General features: G+C 41.7%; 1 long non-coding RNA gene across 1 annotated transcript; it reads right to left on the bottom strand.

Annotated features, from left to right (window-relative positions):
• Positions 1 to 103: 103 nt before the first annotated feature.
• LOC135312857 (uncharacterized) lies at positions 104 to 27,765 on the bottom strand. Its single transcript, XR_010372477.1, has 3 exons — positions 27,567 to 27,765; positions 9,423 to 9,556; positions 104 to 4,875 (listed from the first exon to the last, which is right to left on the bottom strand). It is a non-coding gene; the product is annotated as an uncharacterized LOC135312857 (long non-coding RNA).
• Positions 27,766 to 27,888: the final 123 nt, after the last annotated feature.

The raw sequence follows: 27,888 nt of genomic DNA, 5'->3' as shown, positions 1-27,888 counted from the left end.
TGAGGAGAATGTATGTTTGGATGAGAAGACAGACAACACCTGTAAGGTGAATCAATAAATCTTTATTTTTCGGGTTGCAAAGAATGTCTTTGATCTCTAGGAAGAGATTTTTTTAAAAAAGAAAAAAAAAGAAAAGATGGAAAAACAGACTAATCAATGGAGTAAAATTTAAGTGGGCAGTCTGTAATGTTGAGAGATTTCTTGCTGTATTTCTAAGCATCAACAGGTAAAAAAAGTCTCTTGGGGGCAAGAAGAAATAGAAATCTTTGTTGCTGGAACATATACTTGAATGTATAAATCAGCTGTAAAATTCATTACTTTCATACTTAGGTTATGCTATCAGTTAGAGTGCCTAAATCAAACTAAGGCAATGAGCAGGAAAATAAATACTATTTACTTTGTGCTATAGCTTGATACAGTGCAACTGTGTTCCTATTTTTAATTCCTGTTACTCATCTACTTTAATGAAAACTACACTTTTGTATGCACAGCATAAAGCAATTAAAACATATATACATCCTTAACTTATTACATTCCCTTTCACCCAAAGAATCCAAAACACAAACCCCACATTAAAGGAATATTATGGTTGAAAAGCCAAGTGTTGACACTTTAGGATAATCCAAAGGTAAGATTTCTGCGAAAAACTTGTTTTGACTTGTAGAAGGTATGACTTACAATTTAGCCTTTAGTTGTGTGATGATATTGCTTTGCTCAGAGGACCACTGCCTTGCACGGTGCAGGTGACAGACAGTGTTCACTGAATGTGCAGCTTTTCAGCTTATTTTTAATCTCTTTGTTCAACATATGTCCTCAGGTTTTGTTTAAAGCTATTTAAATCCTGCTTGTAATGTGGACTTATTAACGTCATATCAGGCTTTTCTACATCATTCGTTGTTACAGTACCTTGAGCATATGATGAATGCTTATGAGTTACTTTCATGAGATGCAGCTAATATCACCATTTTACTGATTGGGAAATGAGATGCAGAGAGATTAAGGTTAAATGCATCTATTAATTTTGGTTGCCAGCCTTGAGATGACCGGGGTTTGCCTTGCTGAAGTAGTTAGCATTATGCAGCACTTTGTATGTTCGGAGCATAGCTCCCTTTGACTTCAGATGCAGCTGTGAATGCTAACCACTTCTACAAATCAGACCCCAGGCTTTCAAACCTAACACCAAGCATAAGAAGCGTACTAGGTGGCCACCTGGAGTTCAAGTAATCTGCTTGACGTCGTAGAGGAGTGCTCTGGTGCTAGCAGACACAGGGTCTATCATTTTCAGCACAGTATTTGCTGCAGCAGTCCTCATCCTCTGCCCGCCCTGACCTTGTCCCACTCTTTTTTTAACTCCTCTCCTAGATCTAGTCTCAAATCCAGAATCTCTGTCCAAATCTGTTTCCTTCCATGACCTCACTCAGTCTAGGTCCAGCTTTTGCTTGGACCGAATTCCCCTCCCAACTGCAATGCTTCCAGCGAGAATCTCACTGCGAGCACAGAGGCGCTTCCCCGGGGCTGGAAGAGGATGCCCAGTACAAAGGAGTGGAGAACAGAGATGCTGAAAATTTCAAAGTGGGTCCATATTGGTGCTGTGCTAGAGATTCCTGAGCTGATTCGTAACTCTGAATGGATGGATTCAGAAACAAGTTCAATGAGGGCAATAAAGAGGGTGTAGAGGTCGTGTGTCTGGCAGTACCCGGCAGAGATACCCGTTTGGCCACATCAGCATAGGATACCCACCGGCTAGTCAGTTCTGCTTCTCGCTCAGCCTGGTTGTAACATCTTGCGAGCTGGGCTGTGCGCTCGTGATTCTGAGCCTGCATCGCTACTAGCTTGTTTTGGAATGTCTACGCCAGGCTGCTGGAGTGCTGCAGCTCTTTTTTACTGAGCACATGTAATCTGAGGTTATGCAGAGTTGTCTAGTCTTCCATGGGAATAGCAAAAACTGCATGCCTAAAAATCAAATGCCAGTGCTCCAGGGAACAGATGCACTATGATTTCCCATTTTTGCAGGGGTAGGGTTTTGTTTCTAACATAGGCAAAACATCTTGCTCGTATTCTTAGAAACATCTGAGCAGTAGATGTTGAAATTTTCTAAATAAATTCTCTAAATAAATTCTCATTAAGCAAAATTCCCCAGCTGGGGATATTTCAGAATACACAGTTTGCAAAGGTAAAATCAACTAGAAAGGGGTAAGATACAGCCTGAGTCCTAATTTTTCTGGGACAGTAAGGATAGAAGAAATTTAGACGCAAGGCTTCACTGAGTAAAGGTTCACTGGTATAACGGAATAACATAGTGTAATGTCATCTGAGAAGCACCCATGAAAGATCGCAGCTTTAGATTCCTCCAGCACACTCTGATTCAGAAATGGTTGAGAGCATAGCAGAGTAATTGATGGCAACTGTGCAGGCTTTATTCAGCAACAGTTGATAATTTGATGGAGATCAAATAAGGGTGCACCATACCCTTTCGTTTCATGCATATAGAACGCTTGCAAGTTTCATCTGCCTTGACTGAACTGGAATTGCAGCCCTGTGCTGGCTGGTTGTATTCACTTCTGTCCTTTGTGGAAGGTTCAGGAATAGGAATATATCACTGGGAAAAAATTGACAATAAATATCTGAAGACAGGGAAATGAGCTTGTGTGCCAGATGGGTACAACTTAGTGACACTCTGATGGAGCCAGTTCACTTCAGAAGAGGTATTTATCATTTGTAATTGAAGTGGTATTTGAAATTACATGAGCATGTTCTACCAACATCACTTGGAGAGTAATAGGATTTATCAAAAGGTATTTATGTTAACCCCTTGGCCTTGCTGGCTATCTCCAGCAAAGTGCTACTCACAGGCCTATCCTACCTTCTGATATCACTGGTTTTATTTGTTTGCTTAATTTTCTCAGAAAATGGGTAACAAAAGAATTCAAACAGAATGCTTCACTGTTTAATCAGCATGCATATCATTTAGAAGAGACAACTGAAGCTAGAGGTACAAGAGGATGTTGTATAATGTATAGTCTCGATGATCAATCTTTTTCTCTCATAAATATCCACTCAGAACCCCCCAAGTGAGTTTCCTTTGACTTTGCATCCTCTCTGTATTGATTTTCCGATAGCAGTCTAATTCCTGCATTTTTCTGCAGAAACTGCTAATAGAAAAGCAGAAGTTGCAATGTGTAAACATGAGTTTTCACACAGCACACCCATTAAAAGCTACATTTGTTTAGACAGTTAACAGAGTAACACCATATGACGTACTGGACAGATTTAGACATGGAAGGATGGAGACAGTCACATGGGGAAAATACAGTACTGGTGCTAATTGGTCACTAATTAAAGTAGATAGTTAGGCGCTTATGTCTAAATCCAGGAAATGCAAAAATATGTTAGAAAGACGCAGCTGCCTCCAAAATAGCTGGTGCATGCATGCAACCCCATGCAGAGCTATGCCGCTGTAATACCAGGGAGCAGCAGGGTCAGGTTAGCACGGTGCTCTCAGCAGGATTAGCCAGGCTGGGCAGAGAGCCATCCTGGCGCTGGTTTACCACGGCCAGTCCCAGAGCCATTTTACAGCTCCCCATAGTACACCACATTCCGTAGCATAGGGAAAAACTTCAGGGAGAAGGAAGCTAACGCACCAAGAGGTGCATTGGTGTTGCAGCTGGGGATGTCACTGGAGGATGAAACAGACTGTCAGACAAAGCCATCTGGTCTAGCCTATAAGAAACCTCAATCCACATCTCTGAAACCACTCCTAAAATTAATATTCTAACTCCTAATATTCTACTAATAGTAATGCCACCACTGCTGTCTTGTCAAATAAGGCAGACCTACAACCAAGGTCTCTCTTTCCTGCAGGTGAGGGCTCCAGCCAGTGGGAGACTATCCAACTTGTTTATTTTTTCATTTTAGGGTGTTTGGGGGTGGGGGAAAGGTGAGGGAGAAGGAAGGCGAAAAGCCAAAGTGAAAAGAGATTTAAAAAAAAACAAAGCAGGAAGCAGATTTGTATGAGGGACTGGAAGAGAGTGGTGCACCGAAGGTGAAGACAGAGAAGATCCTACATGTAGTATGGCGTGCAAGGTGGAGAGGTGATTTGTACTTACAGGGGAGAAAGAGGAAATTCTGTCCTAGTGGGGTGGGGAAAACAGCACCTGATGCTGTGCATTTAATCCTTAGCAGTCACAGACTCCACATTTGGATTTTCAAAAGCAACTGTCTGAACAACTGGAGGTCTAAATCCTTCAGTATATTTGGCCCTATGTTTTTTCAGCTCATCTCAGACCTTATATATGAAACAATTAGCAAGCTGAAAGTTACTTTACTGAATTATTCATAGACAGATTGCATTTAATCAAAGTATTTCAGAAAAAACTGTTTGTTCACATATCAAAAAGCCAGCAAATGTCAAGCTCTTTAGCATGGATCCCTCACTTGGTAAAGTGGTATTAACTGAAAATAGAGTTATGCATTGGCTGCTTTTGTATAATCTGCCACAAGGATGTCATTACATATGTTAGGTCAAATTTTGGAAAAAGCAATGCACCAAAAAAGGGAATGACCCACAGGATAAAGTTTACTGTAGTCTGTAAATCAGGGCACTTAATCTTCTAACTTCCCACGAGTGGTGACCCCACAGTGCCTGTGCTGCATGAAGCTACCTTTGCTCTTCCTTCAGCTACCAGCGCCCTGCTCCTTCCAACCCCAAACCAGACGTATACCACATTTCAGATGATGCAAACTTTGGTCGTGAGCTACAGCAGAGGGAATGTCTTGCAGAACTGTTTGCCTTTGCTGTAGAGGTAACTTGGTCTTCTAGGCACTCAGTTTTTTCAGCAAACTTTTAACTGTAGAGTGGTAAGACATTGCTGAGCACTGAAACGGAAAGCAAAAATTTAAAAACTTCAACCCAACAGAGTAATATTCAAATGCTAGAACAATATCCAGTAACTCTCCCTTCATGTGAGGGACTGGAAAAGAGTGGTTCACTAAAGGTGAAGACGCTGTCCTGTAGACAAGTATGCACACACACATATATATGAGGTAGCTCTAAGTGTAAAATGCTGACTTACACTAGTTCAGGCAGCTTATTGCAAGAGCCCAGAGAGTTCTTTTTCTAACTGAGTTTTGACTCATTTCCCAGACAGTTACATATATAACCTTGGCTTCCTGTCATTTCCTTGACACATGCACATATAAACCTGAAAGTTTTAAAGTTGTATGTAAAGTTTCATTTTCAGTCTATACAGTCAGATCAGGAGTTTTATTCAGTGTCAGCTGGCAAAATAGCTGTGGGAAATATGGAATCTTTTAATTTTTTAATTTGGAAAGAATCTCTCTCATTTAAATAATTCTTTCTTTTTACTCTTGCAGTTTCATGTTGCTGTTAAAATGTGAAATACGCAAAGCAGCAAGTAGATCTGCATATCATAAATTATCTCCCTCCACTTTTAGATTAGATTCTTTGGCAACAGTATTTATGGAATGCAGTAAGCATTTCTTTTAAACTTATACAGAATAGTTCTGGAAGATAATGCCTACAAAATTGCCTGTTGAAAAAATAGACTATATAAATCAATTATTTAGGACCTCTGAAGTAGAGCAATAAAATCTATAAAACAAATATAAAAGGATGCAATGCAATTAACATAGTCATGAATGTTTACACAAAAATAGCAGCCAAGCATTTGCAAAAGGAGAAAGAATGTCATTCATTTATAATGAATTAAGGCAAACAAATTAAAGGCACCTTGCTCAATTTATTGAGTTTTACCCAACATCAAGGCTTCCTCTGGACCAATTTGATTTTTCTGCAGTCTTTGTCCAGAGCCACGTGACTGGAGCAAAACTATGAATTGCTTTAAGCACTCCCAGATGCTGGGGTTGTCAGTCTTAGATCATACTATTTCCAATTCTTGTGGAAAAAGAAAGCGTATATTCTCGTTATACTCGGCCTTCAGCTGAGTAATCTCCTGATGGGAGATTTGAGTTTAAAAACCAGAGCAACAATTATGATCAACTGGTCTGATTTCTGTTGTTCGATGAAATAAAAATTGACTCTGTTGTTGCTGATGATATTATTTAGCCTCCACTGTATTTTACTTCCCTGCCTCTTGCTGCAGCGACCTTAGCTGTTTCAGTGGGACTCTGTGTGTGCTGCTGATTGAGCTAAGCCAGACTTTAACATCACACCTTGTAAAGGCAGCTCCTATTGCCTTTATGGGGGGCTCTTTCAAAAGATGTCACCTTTTTTCCCTTTCTTTTTACCTCAAATTAACACAAGCAGGCTCAGCCATATATCATTTGCATTTAAGACCACAATACACTGTGTCTTTTGAAGATCTGCTTAAACTGTTGTTGCCTTTTCATATTCAAACAGCATAAAGCAAAAAAAGCTGTATGTTTGTAACTTTGTGGAAAATGTTTGTTCATTTACTGTAGAAGAAATGCCATAGTGCCTTCTCCCCAGCCTTGCCTTTTTATTTCACAACCACATTCATATCCATGGAGAGAAGACTGTTGCAAGGACTGTATATGATAGTCCCTGCTTACAGCCTCAGATGAGTTACAGACCTCTTACATTTGTAATGTCTTATGTTGGCCAAAGGATGGGAGATGACAGATGTGCATCTGGGTAGGAAATCTCACCCTGGATTGCATAACGGAAACCCCAAATACATACAGAGGTCATGTGGCATGTAAATCCCTCTTTCTTTTGGACAGATAACATGAGAAGGGTGGCAGGACAAGGCTATTGCTCCAAATCTGCACATTGCACCAGCTGCATCTTAACTCAGCTTAGGTTCATTGTGCCAAGCACAGCGTGGTGAAGAATTATTCCTCCTGTGATCATCTGTGTCTGATTTGAGGTCAGGAAAAAACTACAGCACTATGCTGCAAATGAATGAAATGCAAGTGCTGCTGTGGAAGAAATTATGATACAGGGTCAAAAGTGTGACTCTCCCACTGAATTCAAAGATTTGGTGGCTTGTTGGTCTCTACAAGGATTGAATTTCACCCAAGAGAATATTTTAACAATTGCTTTAATCATTATTCACTTGTGTATTACACCATCGGCTTCCATACAGTTATAGATCATAGCAATTAGAGGATAAACTGCACCTTTTATTCTCATTCAAGCTCCCTGCCCAAATGACAGCTTTGTACCTCTAACTCTCCCCAAGGCAGAAGGCTAAAATTTTCCCAGTCTTTATTACTGCATGTATTGCTCACAGAAGTGGCCAAAAAGTCTCTGTCTTCTCAAATGTAGTACATTTGTTCAAGCCAGGGGAAGTTAGGTACAAAACTAAACACATGTTGAAAATTCTTCTCCTTTTAACCAGAAACATAAATATTAGATGGAAGTAAATCGTTATTAGACCAAGCCCTCAGCCAAAACCAAAGGAGAAAGTTTGTTGTAGTGATGAGATATTATTTTAGAAAAATAAGGGACATCAAAAGTTTTGGGTTTGGTTTCTTTGTTGTTGTTTGTTTTTTTTTTATTTCCCCATGCTTTAAATCTAAGCTTCAGAAATGTGGAAACAGCTTCATTTTTAGCCTTGAGCCTTGCCCCAGACGTGATCCCCCACAAGGACAAGTGACTGTGTATTTTATATGTACACAATGGACTAACTGTTAGACTAATGGGGGGCTGCAGGAGGTTTCAGGGGCCCCTTCATTAAACTAATGACAAACATTCATCTCTTATTACAGAGGATACATTCTCTCCTATATCCCTGTTGCAACTCACTGTATTTTCTCTTTTTTAAAAAGGCTTTTTACTTGTGTTCTCTGAATTCTTAAGGGAATATAAGATGAGTAAAAGAGTTATTACCTATTAATTATCAGCCAAGATTTCTAATATTAATAGGCAGCTGAGGTTCTTGTAACTGCAAGTCTTACATTTCAGCTTCTCTGGGCTTGTGGACATGGAAGTCTAAATCCATTTTCTGTGTGGTTTGCATGCACATGAACTATAAGACCAGTTATTTGCCGTAGTGTTGAAACAGCAAGCTGTAAGTTCACTTTTTATATACCTAAAACCAGGAATACTGAGGATTCAGTGCATGAGTTTAGTGTGCCACCTGCAGAATGTGTACATTTAAACGAGAGACTTGGGCTGGTGGTCTCCATGCTCCTTAAAGGTCCTTTTTGGAATATTTCCAGCTTACAGTCTCCCACCCTGCTCCTGTGTCTTATGCCTTCTGAAGCCTGGTTTTATCACCCTGCAGACTGAAAGTCAGGACCTCCCGTTGCCCTCAGGTTGAAAGGAAGCAACATGCCTTCCTCTCCTAATAGCCACACCTGTCTCCTGATAATACGCAGAAAGCCAAAATCTTGGGCGGCACAATTAATTAAGCAATTTTCTCATGTAAATTCCTTTCCAGCCTCTGTAAAAACGAGCGACCAAATGCCCACATAGTATGAGCCTCCAGGTGTTTGCTTTATTTGCAAATATTTGAAAAGATATCCCCTTCCTGCAAGTCTACTGAAAGGTGAATCCTGGCCTACGAACCTTACAGGTTGCTTTCCTAAGTCTTTCCCTTTCCTCAGGGAACCCTTTTGCTTTTGGGGAGGAGCCACAGCTCACCTTAAGACAGTCCCATATATTTCCTGTATCTCAACCAGACACTGGGTTTTGTTTGTTAAATGAAAGGTGGCAAAATTAAAATCCAAATCATTCCCTCACAATACCTGCAACCCCCAGGATGCCTCTACTGCTTATCCCCTGGCTTTGCTTTAAAGGTCTTTTCCATCCAATAGATGGAAAAGGTTTGCTAGAGCAAACCCATAGCTAAGCAGCCAAAACTAGGAGGGGATGATGGTCATTTTAGTGGAGTTTTATGGCTGCAAAAACTCTGAGAAGAAAACAAATCAATATAATTTCAGAAGAGTTTGGATAACATTGCTTGATGTTGGGACTTATTCAACGGGGAATGGTGAAGGCATATGAGTACCCCACGTGCTGTTTTTCTGCATAGCTCAAGACTTTTGTAAATTAAAGCAGGGCTGGAAGATCCCAAAGACGTTTGGCAGAGAGACTGTGAAACATTTTATAACATTTACATCATTGTCTTATGTTTTTCAAGGGAAATTACTCATAGTGTGATTTCTACTGTGAGTAGAAATGTACTCTCTCCTGCAGCACTGCACGCTAACTTGCAGAGAGGCAAGGATTAACTGATGATAGCAAGGTGAGAATTCCCAAAGTTTGTCCAGGGTCTCCTAATTTAAACTCTAACTGTCCTTTACTAAGCGAATATGGAAACAGGTTAATGCTTTGGGGATGTCTGCGGTGAGAATCTGAGATGGGATGCTGCACATACTGTGTACAACTCAGTTCTCAGCTTCAGAGAGGCTGCCAGATGTTTGCACTTTGAGCATGCTTTGTAACATAATCTGCGAAAGGAATAATCACATACCTGCTTTGGCAGTGCGTCCAACTAGAAGAAATTGTTAAAGAAGTTGCTTCAGGGACAGCAATGCTTCAAAGAAAAGGTTTTGAGAAAGTTAAGATGCAAAAAATATCAGAAGTCTTGAATTGTGCAGAACCCATCTGTAATAACAAGAAAATGAGACAAGCTGTATTCTTGCAAGCAGATACAGTTCTAGTTGAATGAAAGCAACCTAGAGGAAGGAGATGCTAAACAGGAAAAGAATGAAAAAAAATTACAGTAAGGAAATTTCCAAATTCAGAGCCCCCCCAAAATTTTCTGTTGCCACTATTTTCTAACAGTCTACCTTTTGGTAAATATGAAATACACATAACGTCACTTTATCTTTTAAAGAAGACTCTGCCTATCAAATAAACCTAAACTGCCACTGCAGAGTTGAGCTTTGAGCTGTGCCTACTTTGTGATGCAACACATTCCTTTTGCACTTAAAAACAGTAGTACTAGGCTTGTCAGGAATGAAGGACTGGATCTTATACTGAAAGCAAGTTCTACATCAAGAGGCAAGGTAAAGCCTATAGAAATTCTGCTGTGTTTTCTTTATGTTATGCTCTAGAAGTGAGAAGAAACTGCTGTCATTGAAACTGTCAAGCCCTGTTGGGATTTGGCTGACTGGGAAATGAAGAATGCAAATAACTGAGTATAGGAGAGTGTTTTAAGAAATTCCAAATGCATCATGTTCAGAATATGTGCAATTTTGCAAAAGCCAGACACAGACAATCTGACACTGTCCCCAAACATGGGTCCTGTGGCTGGCAGGGTGGTAAATGTGCTGCAAAAGCAGCTGTCGAGTATGTTCTGATTAAAAAAAGGGCCACATATGGAGACCACCTTGCTGCACCTTAGTGCTGCTTTTTAATTTTGAGTTGAAACCACTCTTTAAAATAATTTGAACTTCGTATTTGTTATTATGTGGACTTTCCAAGCATGTAATTATTACATTCTGTTATTACAGTGGTAGAATCTGCAGCAGTCTTTCATGCTGACATTTTAATCACTAGTACTTACTGTTGCAAAACCTCTCACAGGCAGAACTGATTTGTAAAATCAAATCTTACATCATTTACAGGGTTTGACATCTTACATAATTAACTAATTTACCATACACCATAGGTCATTGATTTTCCATGGAAAAAAAGGTGTTAGACAGAAATTTGCATCTATTATTTTCTTCCAGTGGATCATTTTGTGTGCTATAAATGATCCTTTTTTAATCCATTGTCATTTCCATCAGAGAAATTTTATTACTTAGATAAACATGTCATGGTCTTGCAGTCTGGTTTTCAGGATTATGTCTCTTTTTAGAAGTGCAGGTTATGTTTATGAGTGTGGTTGAAGTAGTTAGTCCCAGAAACTTACCTGACAAAAGGATGGTTCATATCTTTTCCTCTCATTTCAGCCTTTCCATAAAAATCAATATTCTGTTTCCATATGAATTATAACTAGCTTACTGAATAACCTACCTTGCATAACAAGCTTTTCTTACTTCTTACTTTTATTAATGATAGAAGCAAAAAGTAAATATAAAAAGACACTAGTGTTTTATATCATCTCTTCTTTGTATAATATTAATGTAGCTGAATGACTGGATCGATTTTTTTAACTCTAGTTGCAGAGTTAGTGTTTTGGAAGCATAAAAATTTTGTACATGATGGAGATATAAAAATTATGCATTGCATTTTAATTCCCTCTACACTACAAAAAGGTGACTTATTTAACCCTTTTTAGTTTATAAATTCTCCCTTTCAGATAATGCATAGTTAGTTGAATAGAATCTAGCTGATTAGATATATCAGTTTGCGTGAGTACAATTCCTTTGGTGCTTTGGTGTTACAGATATACCTATCATGGTAAAGGTTTCGGAACATAGGAAGAATGAATAAATTGATAGGTGATAAGCAAAACCTGTCTTATACATTAGTCAAGGATGCAGATTAAACTACAACACTTAGCTTTGACATGGGGCCTTTCCTGCGGCGGTTAGAAGTGATATAGGAGCACTAACTGTTCCTTTAAACACTTAGAAAACCTAGGTTCTTGCTTACAGAACAGGCAGGCTGCTCTTGCCAAGGTTTCAGATGCCCATTTCCTTAATTCAAAGCTGGGTGCAACACTTCCTCAGTGACCAGTCAGGTGCCGCAGGCACTGCTGACTCTGCCTTAAGCCAGGACCTCCCCAGCTTCCACAACAGTCTGTGGTTCTTTCCTCTCCCTCCTGCCCGCTCCTACAGAGAGGCCTTGCTGTCCTCCCCAGCTTTCTGTGGGCACTGTCATTCTCTTCTCCCTCCACACCTTATTTCTGAGCAATATGAGTTATGAACACAAACACAGTTATCATCCGTTTGTTGTCTTGCAGATTCACTTCAGATCGAACTCCTCCCCAAGCTGCTATTGCCACCCATCTCCCTTGCACTTCATGGATCTTTAGCTGTTAATATAGTAGAAGAAGAACTCAATCTTCCTCTATATGATTTCCTTCTATTTTTTTCTTCATGCATTTGGCCATCCTGCCAGTATCTCAGCCCTGACTTCTGGGCATTCATAGAATCATGGAATAGTTTAGGTTGGAAGGGACCTTTAAAGGCCATCTAGTCCAACCCCCCTGCAGCGAGCAGGGACATCTTCAACTAGGTCATGTTGCTCAGAGCCCCGCCCAGCCTGACCTTGAATGTTTCCAGAGATGAGGCCTCCACAACCTCTCTGGGCAACCTGTTCCAGTGTTTCACCACCCTCATCATAAAAAATAACTTTTCCTTATATTCAGTCTAAATCGTCCCTCTTTCAGTTTAAACCTATTACCCCTTGTCCTATCACTACAGGCCCTGTTAAAAACTTTGTCCCCATCTTTCTTATGAGCCCCCTTTAAGTACTGAAAGGCCACAATAAGGTCTCCCCGGAGCCTTCACTTCTTCAGGCTGAACAACCCCAACTCTCTCAGCCTTTCCTTGTAGGAGAGGTGCTCCATCTCTTTGATGATTTTTGTGGACCTCCTCTGGACCTCCTCCAACAGGTCCATGTTCTTCCTGTGCTGAGGGCTCCAGAGCAGGACGCAGCACTCCAGGTGGGGTCTCACCAGAGCAGAGTAGAGGGGCAGAGTCACCTCCCTCGACCTGCTGGCCACGCTGCTTTTGATGCAGCCCAGGATATGGTTGGCCTTCTGGGCTGCAAGTGCACATTGTTGGCTCATTTCCAGCATTTCATCCACCCGTACCCCCAGAAGTCCTTCTCTGCAGGGCTGCTCTCAATCCCTTCATCCCCCAGCCTGTGTTGATATTGGGAGTTGCCCCAACCCAGGTGCAGGGCCTTGCACTTGGCTTTGTTGAACCTCAAGAGGGTTACATGGGCCTGCTTCTCAAGATTGTCCAGGTCCCTCTGCATGACATCCTGTCCCTCAGGTGTGTCAACTGCACCACTCAGCTTGGTGTCATCTGCAAGGGTGCACTTGATCCCACTATGTCATTAATGAAGATAGTGAAGAGTACTGGTCCCAATACAGACCCCTGAGGGATCATGGAACAGATCCTCCTCAGAATCATCCACTGAACAGTCCACCCATCAAATCCATATCTCTCCAATTTACAGAGAAGGGTTTTGTGGGGGACTGTGTCAAAGGCCTTACAGATTTCCAGCTACGTGACACCTGTAGATCTTCCCTTGCTCACCGATGTAGTCACTCCATCATAGAAGGCCACTAGGTTGGTCAGGCAGGACTTGCACTTGGTGAAGCCGTGCTGGCTGTCTCGAATCACCTCCCTGACCTCCATGTACTGTAGCATAGCTTCTAGGAGGATCTGTTCCATGATCTTCCCAGGCACAGAGGTGAGGCTGAGAGGTTGGTAGTTCCCAGGGTCCTTCTTTCTACCCTTTTTAAAAATGGGTGCAATGTTTCCCCTTTTCCGATCACCTGGGACTTCACCTGACTGCTGTGACTTTTCAAATATCATGGAGAGTGACTTGGCAACTGCATCAGCCAATTCCCTCAAGACGCTGGGATACATCTCATCAGGTCCTATAGACTTATGTAGGTTCAGGTTCCTCAGGTAGCAATGAATCTGATCTTCTCTTACAGTGGGAGAGACTTTGCTCCCCCAGTCCCTCTTGTGGTCCATCCATTCAAGAGGTGTGGTAAGAGAGGTTGCTAGTGAAGACTGAGGCAAAGATGTTGCTCAGTACCTCAGCCTTCTCCTTGTCCATTGTTACCGGTTTGCCAGTCTTGCTCATTGGAGGGGGGCTATGCTTTCTTTGACCTTCCTTTTCTGACTGATGTACCTGTAGAAGCCCTTCTCATTCTTTGCATCCCTTGCCAAGTTCAGCTCCAGCTGTGCCTTGGCCTTCCTTACCCCATCCCTACACAACCAGGCAGCGTCTCTATACTCCTCCCAGGATACCTGCCCCTGCTGCTACTGCTTGTGCATCTCCTTCTTGCCCTTCAGTTTGACCAGCAGCTCTTGACTCAGCCATGCAGGTCTCTTGCCTTCCTTTTGTGATTTCTTACACCTGGGGATTGAGAGCTCTTGCACTCTATGGAAAGCACCCTTAAAGACCTGCCAGGTCTGTCCTGCTCCCTTATCCCTACGACAGTTTCCCAGGTGGTCCTATTGGTTAACTCCTCGAAGAGCTGGAATTTTGCTTTCCTAAAATTCAGGGCCCTGACTACTCTTCGCCTCACCCATATCCCTCAGGACCGCAGATTCCACCAGTGCACGATCACTACAGCCCAGGCTGCCTCCAATCTTGACATCACTGACTAGCTCACTTGTGTTGGTGACCAACAGGTCCAGTATTGTGTCCCCTCTGGTAGGGCTGTCTAGTACCTGGCTTAAGAAGCTATCCTCAATGTATTGCAGGAGCCTCCTGGATTGCCTACAGCTCATCGTGCTACTTTTCTGGCAGATGTTGGGGTGGTTGAAGTCCCCCAGCAGGACAAGAGCCTGTGAACACAATGCCTCCTATAGCTGGAGCAAGAAGGCTTTGTCAATAGGCTCCCCTTGATCAGGCAGCCTGTAGTAGACACCAACATCAGTCTCCGATTTTTACCCAGAAGATTTCAACCTGCTTGTTGAACCTATTCTTCAGAGACAGCTCTTCACAGTCTATCCATTTCTTGATGTAGAGGGAAAAGCCTCTGCCCCTCCTTCCTCTCCTGTCCCTTCTGAACAGCCTGTAGCCATCGGCAGTTGCTCTAAATAACAGAATTTGTTCCACCAAGTTGCAGTAATGGCAACTGGGTCATAACATTCTAGCAGCATGGTGGCTTCCAACTCCTCCTGTTTGTTCCCCATGCTGCATATTACCTCTGAGTTCAACAAACCAGGCTATATCTAAACATTACCAATTAACTGTAACCTAATCTGCCTACCCATTTGTTCAGCTTAAACTGCTCTAGGCACTTATTTTGCACCTCAGTTTTGGCCATATTTTTTTTCTCTGTCCTCTGATCACAGCTTGAGCAGGACATGGGATGAGGCATTAACTACAGAGTTAAGTCCATTTTTGTCCCATTGGAAATATAAGCTAATGGGAGACAAGGAAAGAAAGAACTTTAGGAAAGAAGGCCAGAAATGAAATCTGTTAAAACAAAATGCTAGTTTTTAGACTTTTAGTCATAGGGCAAGCAGGACTCTGCCCCAAGAGGCTTCCCTTTGCATGGGCCAGAAGTCCATGTGAAGACCCAGGGTCTCATCAACATTCAGCGGTCCTAATGAAACGCTCAGGTGGAGTACAGCTGGCTCATCTCACAAGCTTCATCACCCAATTACTAGTTTTAACCCTTGTCAGAGCTCTTGTGCATAATGCCGCTGATCTTTCCTGGTCACACCTTCCAAGCAGAGCGTTTGGGAGATACATGCCTTTTTGTAGCCAAGACATGAGTCAGTACATTTTTAAACGTCCCTTTGCCCTCAGTGTGGGGTGTTCTGACCCTCCTGAAGCCTCAAATTTACAACCCTGGAAAGTATAACAGTGTGAGAAGGTGACTGAATCTGATATATATTAATGAAAAACTTGAACACCAAAGGCACAAGTGAAAACCAGCAACAATAACAAAAGTAAAAAGTGCTTATCTGTGCATTTCCTAAGGAACAGACATTTCAAGGGACAGAAGCAAGCTGTGGATATGATATGGACTAAGATAGATAGAGAGGACATTTAAAAGCTTTCATCTTAATCTAAGATGATCCGAAATGGGAAGGAATCATAGAATCAAAAAGGACAATCAATCAGGGACACCGAAATTAAGCAGGGGACAGTATGGCAGAGGAGAAGATATGCTGAATGATTAAATGAAAATTACTAGAGGTTAATAGAAGATCTTGAAAAGTAAATGACTGAATCAGCTGGACCAGACAGTCTGCAATAAGCGTAGCAGGACTAGAAAAAGAAAAGTGTGTACATTAGAGGTATATAAGTAGATTGGAAGAAAATAAAGCTGCTATTCTCCATACTGTGATTTTCACTTTTTTTTTTTACATTTATGAAGTGTTCAGGTTTCGTCAGGGAGCACTACGCTTCTCAGCTCCATAGTTATGAAACAGCAAAGTCTAATGGCATTGCAGTTGTGATTCAGCAAGGCCCATGCTTGAGTGTGTTCAGGTAGCAAGAACTAAATGAATTCCAAAAAACCTATGTACACGTTTTGCTGCATAGATATCCATCTCATTACTTTAAAAACTTTCTCACATATGCTTTAACATGAAAGGCCAATAGGCTTTAATTATAGAGGTAGGAAAGTTTTCATGCCTTTGAGTAAGCTTAAAGGTTGCATGGACTGACTCGAGGAACAATCCCAGCCAATTATGGAACCCAAAGGACATAACAGAAAAAGGCTGTGCTGAAATTGTGGTTTCTGCCATTACTTTCAATGAAAAAAGCCTGTATGCGATGGGTACAGCCATATATCATTCACTTTTTGCTTCTGCGGCCAAGATCATAAACATAAAAAACACTTTCCAAAAAGGAAGGCATGTTTTTGCTCATGTAAAACACCTCTCTTTCCAAGTTCCTGTGGTGAAGATTGAGCGTCAGGAGGGTTGGGGGGTTTTTTTCCCGCTCAAATGTAAACCAATTTTCTAGGACAATGTAGAGGGTGGGAATGGGTAGAAATGATGCATTCACACAACATTTGGCTAAACTGTTGCTCAGAAACCTGACAGCATGAGGATCCCTATATCATTTGTGACCTCAGGGGAGAACAGCATTAGAAAATAAAAAAGGGATTATTTCTTTTTACATATACAGTAGCTAAAGACTGCTGTGTTTTGATTTAAGAGTAGTAGAATGATGGAAGCAGGTCCACAAGGGATGTTGGTAAGTCATTTAGCACATCCACCTCTCCAAAGGTACAACTGGCTGTGCCTAGACTACCCTGACAGGTGTTTGTACTTAATCATCTGAAGAGATGTGCTTAAGACCTCTGACAACAAAGAGCCTACCACCTCACTGAAATCCAGTCCTTCGCTATTCTGACTGGTGATGACCTCAGCAACATCTCACTTGATGCAGTCTGAGATGATGATTTTTTTTTCCTATTCAGAGAGGTCACAGAGAACAGTTTTATTCCCTTTTTTCCTGGTGGCCTCTAGCATTTCTGAGGATTATTACTATTTTTCTAAGTCACCTTTTCTCCAAGATAAACAAACCAAATTCCTGTGACTTTTGTCACTGGTCATATATTTCCTCAAGCTCTGCTCACTGCTATTGCTGTCCATGACTTTTCAATTGTTCAATACCCTTGTTATATGTACCCTATTTATATGTAGCGCTGAAAAGAAGGGCCAGTGCTATGGTTTGATGATCTCTCACCAGGGCAGGCAGTTCTACCTTTCACCATTTAAGTCTGCTTTCTGGGACCAAACTTCTCATTTTCACAGACAACGGGAATGACAGAGTGATGAAGCGGGAGTCCTAATTAAGAGAATTATCTTTGAAAGTCGGGCACCAACCAGTAATCTTCTAACTTACATTTTCCCTGAAACATAACAAAAGAAGTCTAAATTCTTTTCTCTTCCAGATACAGGGGTATTAATCATAGTTCTGACTTCTTAGGGAACCTTTCTTATTCCCTACAACAAATGACAGACTATACAATCCTTTAACTTAAGCTGTTCTTTAACTAAACTGTTCTTTTCTAAGGAAGTTAACTAGTTAATTAGAAAATAGGATGGGAGGATTACTTTCTGCAACATCTGAGTGATTTAGGAGGTTAATTATCTATGAAAATATTAGATTAGGGTTTTGAAACCTGCTTTTGAAAATGTGGCTCAGACCTAAGTGACAATGTAAAAGCAGAAAAAAATTGCTTATTTTTAATGTATGTTTACATTCTGTTTAATGTAGGTTTACATATTTTAATGTATATTTACCTCATAATCCTTTATATGTCCTGCTCCAGTATCAATTTGTTTTGTTTTTATTAATTTCTTTGAGACAGATATTCCCAAGACGTATTTCATTCCTCTTGACCATTAAAGCCATATTAAATGTACATATTTTTAAGACGTTGCAAGAGTCACCTTTGTTTCTCTTTTCCCAAGCCAATAGCATCCTATGGCTCAAATAAACAGCCCTTACATAAGCTGGGAAGCAAAATTCTGCCTCCCTCATTTCAGTCTACCTCTGCAAGGACAGGAATTGTAGCTAAAAAAAAAACAAAACAAAAGCCATGCAGCAAGCCTTAGCACCATGGCTCAGATGAAGTATATCGCTCAGTTACTAGTGAGCTCCCCATTGTGGACTACACCCGATTACCTTCTCCGGGAGAAAGACTGGGTGCATTTCTGGAAATATTTCACTCCACAGATTGTTCCCGAAGGGCAGTACGGACATGACTGCCCCAAGTTTGGCTCCCTCCACCTTGCACAGTTTTGTAGCATTATTCTAGCAGGCTTTGTACTACAAAATGTTTCCCACTTGATCCCATGGCATGTGACAATACCCTTGGTTTCACGCTGTAAAACCATCAATATTGTGGGCTGTAATGCAGCCCAGATTGCTTCAGATTCTCTGAGGTGGAAAAAGACCCCAAACCAAAAACCCCCCAAAACCTGACTGTCACCTCCTAGTGCCTCAGTGCAGCAGATGAGTCCCCAAGGAGGCGCAGGGCAGAGCACTGTGTAGGACTTAAGGGCAGCTTCTGCTCAGAGGGGAGCCAGGCGCCGGGAGGACCAACAGGATGCACGCTATACCACTCAGCCATGTATTGCTTCCTGCCACGGTTTATTTAGCAGTACAGCCATACCCACTGAGACCTGCTCAGAAGCAGCTAAGAAGAGTTATTTAATTGTAAATACAGTTTCACACACATAATCCTCTCAGGGCTTCTAAGGGAAAAGTATGTCACAGTATGCACAGTTTATGGGTATAGTTTAAATTGGGTTGTAATAAATAGCCATTTTCCTGCCACAGAAGTCAACTGAAATGGACAATAACTTCCTCAGAGCTCTCAGGTGCCAGATAGACATGCAAAGACGCTTCGTTTCCACTGACAATTTCTATTGGCCTGTTCAGTGCACAGAGGAGACAGGACATGAGGCCCAGCTTTCTCTCACCCATGGATGAGTGTCCTACCCAGGGACCTACTGGGCAGGGGCAGACAGTCTTACCCTGGCCCTCTTTAAAGGTGCTCCACTTTGCATAAAGACATGAAGATTCCTGGGCCCAGGGGCAGAGACCAGCAGCCTCTGAAGGAGGAAGCTTTGCAGGAAAGTGGCAGATCCAAGTTTAAATTCTTTGAGGCAAGAGGAAGACTCAACACTCATCTCCTACACCTTGCATGGGAGGGCCATGTTTGCCTGTAAATCAAGTGTTGCGGTGTCAAGACCGCTACAGCCTTTTGTCAATTGAACTACAAATGAGGAATTGTTTGGCAGTACATTTAGGGACAGGTAAACGATTTTAAACTGGCAAACCTTCTGCGAAATTATTAGGTTGTAGCCATGCCTTGTTACAGGTAAACACACAGAATTGTGAAACACATCAAAAGTAGAAGGATACAAAGTACATTCATTACTTCAGGGAAGTAAACTGCTCAGCTGGGTAAATGGTCCCAAAATGACATATTTTCTCTTGTTATGTGATGTAAAACACTTTCTGTTCTACCAGAAACATAGACCTTTGCTTACAAAACTTGAGTTTTGAAGTCCCTCACAAGCAGCTTTAATTAATACCTGAACAGACCAAGCAGGAGCATGCCTGTAAGGCTTGTGCAAGCATATCCTGCTACTTAATTCTGTTAAGATATAAACAAAAGCCATACCCCTCAGGATATAAGAATAAGCAATAAATATTTCATGGAGATGGAAATAAACAGGCAGGAGGAGTTGCGAGATGATAGCTGGCATTAGCTTACTGCGTGCTCTGTAAACACATACCAATCAGAACTTAAAAGTATGACAGGGAGAAAGCCAGAAGCTGGAAGGACGAAGGCCACGTTCAGTTGAATTCTTGTGCTTCTGAAATTTCTTGTGCTGCATTCACACGAAACATTATGTTGTTATTAAATTTGTTATCAAGCTGGTGATCTGAAGTCTCACATCCCATTTAAAATAAAATTTTGTTCCTGAGAGTTGCAGCTGTGAAGAAATCCTTGAAGACATAAATCAAACAGAACTGACGCAGTCTTATCTTCAAGAGACCAAAGACAATCAAAAGAATAATTTTCAATCGGGCTGAACTGTTCATCCCTATACAGTACTGACTCTGAAATCTGAAGATGACAGACTAAATGTTAACATTGTTAACTCTTTTACTGCTGATCATTTAAGTGGAAAGTTAGCTAGTATAGAAAATATACTTAAAGACAAGAATCCACTTAGATTCTTGTTCCACTTAGGGCACTGAGTCAGCCTGATTGTACAATCAAACTGATCCTACTAGGTGTTTCTGAACAGAAATAAATATCACAAAAATATGTTCGTAAATTATTCTTTTCTGAATAGTTGTCAAGAGCTCAACAATTTTCCAAGGCCACCTAGAAAAAAAAAATTCTAGAGTCAAGAGCTGAAAGTTGATTCACCTCTCCCAAAATGGAAGGTGATTTAAAAAAAAAAAAAAAAAGTTTATCATTTAATCAGTACTCTTGCATGAATCAGCTGGTCCATGGATTTCAATACAGTCAGTATGAGTCAAAACTGATAACAAACAGTAACCCTGTGCTCCCCCACAGCTGGGCTGGGCCTCTCCTTCCCAAATTATGGTGGTATGCACAGAAGACAGGAAGCAAACTTTGCCCATGAAAACAGCAGAAGAATCCCCACCGAACAAAACTTCACACCCAGAGTACTTCAGTATTCACATCAACAGTCTAGGCAGATGATTGCAGCAAGCATAACATCTTGTTGTTACTGGCCCAAATTGCAAGTGTAGAATGCTAGGTAAATGCTTGGGTTTTATGTGAAAAAAAACATTGATACAAGAGAGGACCAGATGGGAGATTAAGGAGGGAATGCAGAAATGAAAAGTTTCCACCTGGAATTTTAAACCAACAGCAGCAGTGCAAGCGGTTAAAACCAGAACCTGAAGACACATTCATGCAGCCATAAAAGCTGTTCTTAGACCTTTACTTTTTAAGGTAGAAAAGCGTTAGATGTCTGGGGCTTTTGTAGCCAGCAACCCCTCTTCTTGGCTGCCAGGCTCCTAATTAATGTTTCATCCCACAACAGAGTGGCAGCACCACATGTAGTTTTTTCCCGGGGGGGATCCAGAACCCGAAGGAGTTGGAGCCAGGACTTAGGAGCTAGCTCTGTTGTCCTCTTCAGCTCAGGGGTTTCAGTGCCAACGTTTACATCTATAGAATGTCTTAGATCAAAACTTCTAAGACATTCTGTCCTCCTGGAAATGTAAACAAAAAAAACCAAACCAAAAACCCAAACCAAAACAAAAACAAACCCACCAAACCCCAAATAAACAAAGGAAAAAAAACCCAAACAAAAACCCCAACAAAACAAATGGCTGGGGTGGAAACCACCACTCTTAGTTATGCAAAAATGGCAGTAATCTCTCTCGAATTACTGTGGAGCTCAGCAGCTCAGTTTTACTATTTCACTCTAAAAATGGTACCTTTCAGCACTGAGGCAGAGCACGTGCCCTGTGCCGAGTAGGAAATGACATAGCGAGTCTTTGGGAGAAACATGGTGCTTGTACGTTTCTGTGATGCCTCCTGCCCAGCTACTGCTCCCATCTACAGTGCTTTAGCTGATGAGACTTGACATCACCACTTAAAAAGTCTGGCAATCTCACCCTGCTAAAGCCAGTTTTTCACTGTGTGATTTTGACCATCTGGATGCAGCACCCTTACTTGATTTCTTATTTTTTATGAAATACCTCTTTTTATGAATTCCCAGGAAACTGAGTTTCACTTTTCTGCTTGATTCAAGCTGACAGTGTCATCTGTCATTTTCTTCCAACTGGTTAAACTTTTTCCTTCAAATTCTTTTGGCTTTGGGACAGATCATTCATCCCAGATTTTACTGGGTCTCTCCTCAATAATCTATAACCTGCCTTTGAAATAAGTTTCCAACATTTTCTCTGCAGGCTACCTCCTTCCTACATAGGTTTAATAAAAAAGAATGCAAAAGTGTTTTTTGTTTACTTAACCTAAGTTGTCACATACTTTCTGAACAGAATGCACAGCCCTATTGCTTACAATGCCAAAAGTAACTGTAAATGAGTTTGGCATTAGCACTTGAGCCTTAAAAAAAACATTTTCATCACTAAAAACACCATGAGGAACATTATTTCTCTTGGCAGCAGATGTTTTAGTATATACTGTGAGCTTCAATGGTGAAGAAAATGTGAAGCCATACCAAGAGGCAGTAAGGCACTCTTGGGAGGTGGAGCTTAGATAAGTAATAGAAAATTATCAGACTTAAAGTGCCAACTACATGCAGGATTGTATATGTATACTGTGCATAGAGTGGATATGCATTCTAGACTGGACAGCGCCGTATCCTTTCTAATGAAAAATATTGCTACTTTCAAAAGTGTGCTAGATTCCTGTGTCATCTTTTTATTTGCATGTGTCATTGATTTTTATATTTTTTAAGGCCTGCCTCAAGTTTTAAATAGAGGTGGGAGACACACTCAGCCACAATAAATCAGAAAGATTCTTTTCAGAAAAGGATCTAAACACAAACCCAGCCAACAAGTAGTACTCACAGCAACTCTATTTCTCATCCTACTCCATAGATTTTCCTGCATTATTTTCCTTAAAGCTAGCATGCTCCTAGCTAACCTGAACCCTTATCTGCTTTTCCCGTGGGAGAAAAATAAATCCAACAATCAAAATCGTGTTGATTTTACTGAAGCTTTCCCGAACCTGGCTTTGAATCTGGCTTTACTCCTACACAGCCTACAAAACTCTGCAACCTCAGTGGTATTTACCTCAACTGATCCAAATGATATATACTCTGCAGATTTTTTTGTCCATTTACCGGGACATGTTTAAACAAAAATATATCTGAATAGGTTCATTTTCAAATATTGGGCATGGTGATCTGGATTTGTGTTGCAATATTGCTTGCACTAAATATCTCTATATCTAGATACCGCGGTACTTGGGATGGAGAACCTCTTCTCAGGGAACCCGAATATGTGGTTTTCCCTCAGCTGGGAGTTTGTTTCTGCACTACTTCTTTCACAGAGTGTATAGAACATTTATTCAGGTAAGGGGAAGAGAGGACTAGGCCCCCGCAAATGTTGGATCATGTGGGAACTTCAGGGGAATTCTTGCAGCATTTACAATGTAGAACTGGTGGAAAAGAGAGGAAAAGGTGGATACTTGCAAACATCAATCTGAAAATATCACAGTTGACATATCGATCTCTAAATTTAGACTCAGGTGTTCAGGTACACCACATGAAATGATCGTGAATTAAATTTCTTGTTCAGTTTGCTATACTGTATGGTATCTTGCATATGTTGTTAAATTGTTACTGTAGTTCATCAAACCAAGCTATATCCAGCACACAACTATAAGCATTACGAAAACTATGCTTTAGATATGCAAATGCAGTAATGCACAGATGTTTCATGGCTTGATTTCTGCCGTGTGAAATCTGGGCAACAGGACATGACAACACCATTCAGTGAATGTATATGCTGATCTATACATTCAAAAATTCATAAATTCCCAGAGGATTCTGGTATCAAGGGGAAAAGTCAGTATGATTGTAACAGACAGTTCAGTACTTTTAAAAGAGTAGCAGTCAACACCCTAAAGACTGAATTTCTGTGGATTTCCATATCTCAGTTATGGATGGTGCCATTCCCTCCAACTGCCCCATCAACGCAGCACTGCTCGGCTTTGGAGAGGCCCTGGGTAAAATTCCTGGGCAAAAATGTAACCAGCACAACACAGAGACTTGGGAGGGCAACAGAGACAACCCAGTAGCTCAGGTCAGGACTCAGCCAGGAGCCGTTACACCGGTGCAAAGCCAGACCAGAGCCAAAAAGCTTGCCCAGTGCTCTGGGATGGGACACCTTTACTTTGCTCAACTCTCCAGCTCTGGGGAGGCCCCTGCTGCGGTGCAGAGCATGGCGTGACTCTCTGGAGCCTGTCAGGGTAGGATGCTGAGTGCCTCAGCAGGAGACCCCTCTGGGGATGTTGCAGCAGCACAGCATAGAGCAAGCTGAGCAGCCCTGCACCCCAGCCATGGGGCCAGGCTAAGCACCAGGGTGCCTGATGTAGGGCTCATCACCCATGGTTCAGTGCCAGCCATCCTCCTAACACAGCCTCCTGGGTGCCTGCCTGTGCAAAACGCTCTTGTTATTATCCATGCTTTTTCATCATGCCAGTCTCTCTTACTCTGGGTGAGGCAGAGGTAGCTGTGTTCAGAAATCACTTAGACATAGTACGTATAATGTAACAGTGCACAAACACGGCATATTGCATTCTTCTGTCAGGCCTTGGTGGAAGGAGACGATCATGAGTTGCACTAGAAAACACTTAATTATTCAAATGGATACTGACTAGCTCCTAGATCTTAGAGGAATCTGTCCTCTTTGGTGTTATGCCTCTTGTTACTGATGTGCACGTAATGCGCACTTTTTTTAACAAACAAAAAAACCCAACCCCAAAACTTCACCAAGTATGACTCCTGTGGTAAGGTTCAATAAACTCCAAATCAAGTACTTTTCATATCTTAACACTAGAAGAATGTTGTAAGTCTTCTGTATTCTTATGAAAGCATTTTTACACAATACAGAAAATTAATAAAATATTCTTTCATAGAAATAACTAAATGAAAGCTGGTGTGTGTGTGTGTATCTGAAATCCAGAGTGAGCAACATAGAAAATTCACTAGGTCTGTTCCACATTCCATAAAAAGAGGTGCTTGAAATGTCATAAAGTTCATGAAACATGATGATAAGTGACAGATGAATGATGTTGTTGGTTGCCAGTAGAAGATTGCACTTTTCTGAGGTGGGAAGGACACCTTTGATACTTTTGGCTTTTTTTGACCAGATTGAATTCTGAACAAGTCTGTTAGAGTTGAAAACGAGGGGAGAAGAGAGCATCGTTTTCACACAGTTTTTTACTCAACATGCCCATATGGAAGAAGGGACAAGCAACCTGCTTTCCTTTCTATTTTTAAGGAGCTATCTTCTGAAAACATGTAAAGTAGGTTCCCAGCATTGAGGCTGTTGAGCATGTCCTGAAGAGTGCTAGCAGGCAGGACGGGGTGCGTGGTACTGTATGAGCGGGGGGTATCACTGGGGCAGCTGAAGCGCTGCCTATCAGATCGTTGGCAGCACATGTGAGGTTTGACTGCTGGAGGGGATAGCATCTATGAGTACTGGCAGAAGTTGAAGCTGGATGCAGCTTCATTCCCAGAGGACTGTACCCATCTCCAGAGAGCATTCTGGCCCTACCAGGCTAATCCTTTGATATCCTAGACCACGTCTTGCCAAGCCGTATATTCTGGTTTGAATCAGACCTTGATAGATGCTCTTGTGGAGAGCTTTGGCAATAGGGTTGCAGAGGGGAACAGAGTGAGCACACAGCACTGAGTCTTCTGTGTAGGAGAGTGCTATGGTTCCCTCCCTTTTCGTTCCCTTCTTACATCCCAGTCTCTTTATTTAGCAAATGTCATGTTTAATCATATCACTGAATGGGCAATGCAAACAGCACGTTTAGTATACTATCCCCAATGCTGTCCCACCAAAAGTCAAGCTGTTGCAGGGCAGGAAAAGTGGGATGAAGATTAATCTCTCTAGTCCCTCTGCTCTCGCTGGATTCCTGCAGCTGTCTGCTACCAGGCCGATATCACCCTCCAGCAGCAGTATATGTAGGAGGAGTAATTCCCACAGGTAGTTCATCATCATCTGCTTACAAGTGCTGTCACTTCTGTGCAGTGACTTAGAAAAACGATGCACTGGTAAATCTTACTAAGATAAGGGATGGTAGAAATTATAGCCACCAATAGCTCAGGTTATACTGGAGTCAATGGTCTTGTGTTCCCCGAAGCCATGACAGTCATAAAACAAAACCAACAAGTAGCATAGTCTTAATCTATTTTATGACATTCATTCCCACCATCTCCTTTAAAAAAACCTCCCTCTGATTTCCACAGCACAGAGAAAATCAGCTGCTGGCGGTTGGTGGGAACTAAACTGCTACTCTTCTTTTGCTGTTGGGGAAGGTAAACAAGAGGCTGGTTCCCCACACCACACAGCTACATGCTTTATCATAACTAGAAGACATTATCTTTTCCTTAGTGGTGTGAACTATCCTAGTCGATCTTGCCTCCTGCCATAGCTGCCAAAATTATTTTTATGGTTGTAAGCGTAACCCTCTTTACTGAGATTTAACTGAACTGGAAACAATATATGTATATGTATATTCCTTAGACCCATGACAAGGGCTCAGTTGCCTCTTAGCCTCAAAATAATAATGAAATAACTCCCTACAGGTTCAGCACTGTGCAAAAAGTGTGCTTACATCACCACAGACCATCTTGAACTCTCACACCCTGAAGCTGTTGTGGTTGATAAATGATACCTTCCTAAGGGAGGAAGGAATGGTTTAGTTTTTATAGCTTAAAGATGATAATGCATTTATTAGTCACTCAGCGATTCTTTACATCAGTTTTGCCACTTAAAAACAATTTGTAACAACACTCTGATGGCCTATGCTAGGCAGCTTTCACTCCCTCCAATAAAAGACCTCACCCATTTAAAAGCATAACTACACTGACATTGATTTAATAAATGAAACAGCTGCCAACTTTTTTCCTCTTTAAAGCGGACTGCTTGCAAATAGATGGGCAATTACTCAGCAAAACAGTTTCTTATCATTTTGCTAAGTGAGAGCACTGATCAAACTGGTTCAGAATATGAACATTTCTGCACATTTGTAACGCAAGGAAAATTACCTTGTGTTGCAAAGCACTGAACCCTGTTATTAGTATATGCAGAGTCACACATACATAGAATGGAGGAAAACTGCTACTGAAGGGGAAAAACAGGTCTGGAAGGTAGAAACTTAGTAGGAGAGAACATAGACAAGAGGACGACATTCAAAGAATTATAGAAGAGAAGCATAAAAAAATTGTAAAGGGAGAAAAAAATACCATGCTAAGAGGTGTCCACTACTGCTTGGACAACCACAAGGAGTTAAATTGCAGTGGAAGCTTTTAGCTAAAGCTAAAAGACTTTAAAGCTGAATGATAATCCATTAGCTTAAGGAGTCAACGCACAGGGTGGGAGGGAAACCTATAAAAAGGAAAAAGGGAAGGAATGATCCTTCTGGAGACACAGATTGAGGACTCACACACAGGGAAGAGGGCCACAAATGCATAAAGCAACTATGGTCCACACACTCCCTCAGGTCACCCTTTGCTTCCTGACAAACCACAATTTCACTTTTTCAAGGGTAAAGTACAGAAGTTTCCCCAAGAAATGCAGCACAGAGAACCATTGCTCCTGCAGCCACAGCAGTTGGTGAACACCTGTGCAACATTCAGTCTGGGAAAGATTTAGACCCGGGCCAGGCTGCTTTTGAGTCACATCACATACCTGCCCTCCTTACACAGCTCACCCTGCCTCAAAACAGAGACCCCCATTATACAGCCTCTGCCCTAGGTTAGGCTGAGAGTTTGAACACTGGTGCAGGGCTTACCTTAGCAAAACCAGCTCAGGACTCCCTCTTTACTTCTGACAGAGCATCCAACTTCCCTGCAAGCGGGAGGTAAGCAATTATCAGATGAGCCGCCCCCCACCATTTTTTTGTTTTTTAAACTGAGCCCAGGCTAGCTACAGGTGCAGCTGCACCTTGTGCCCCTCTGCCTGGGGCTTCAGCCTTCACCCTCGCTGCTCTGTCCTCCTGCCTGTTTCTGGCACAGCCTTGGCATTCCCCACAGATGCTTTAGTGTCTCCCCAGCCCCAACCTCTCCTGCTGCAGGGCCTGAGCGTTTCCTGCAGATAGGCCCAGCGGTTGGTGG

This window comes from Phalacrocorax carbo, chromosome 3, assembly GCF_963921805.1.
Source record: "Phalacrocorax carbo chromosome 3, bPhaCar2.1, whole genome shotgun sequence".
Classification (NCBI taxonomy): domain Eukaryota; kingdom Metazoa; phylum Chordata; class Aves; order Suliformes; family Phalacrocoracidae; genus Phalacrocorax; species Phalacrocorax carbo.
Note: the sequence above shows the minus strand (reverse complement) of the source record. Positions and strands in the feature narration are given on the sequence as shown.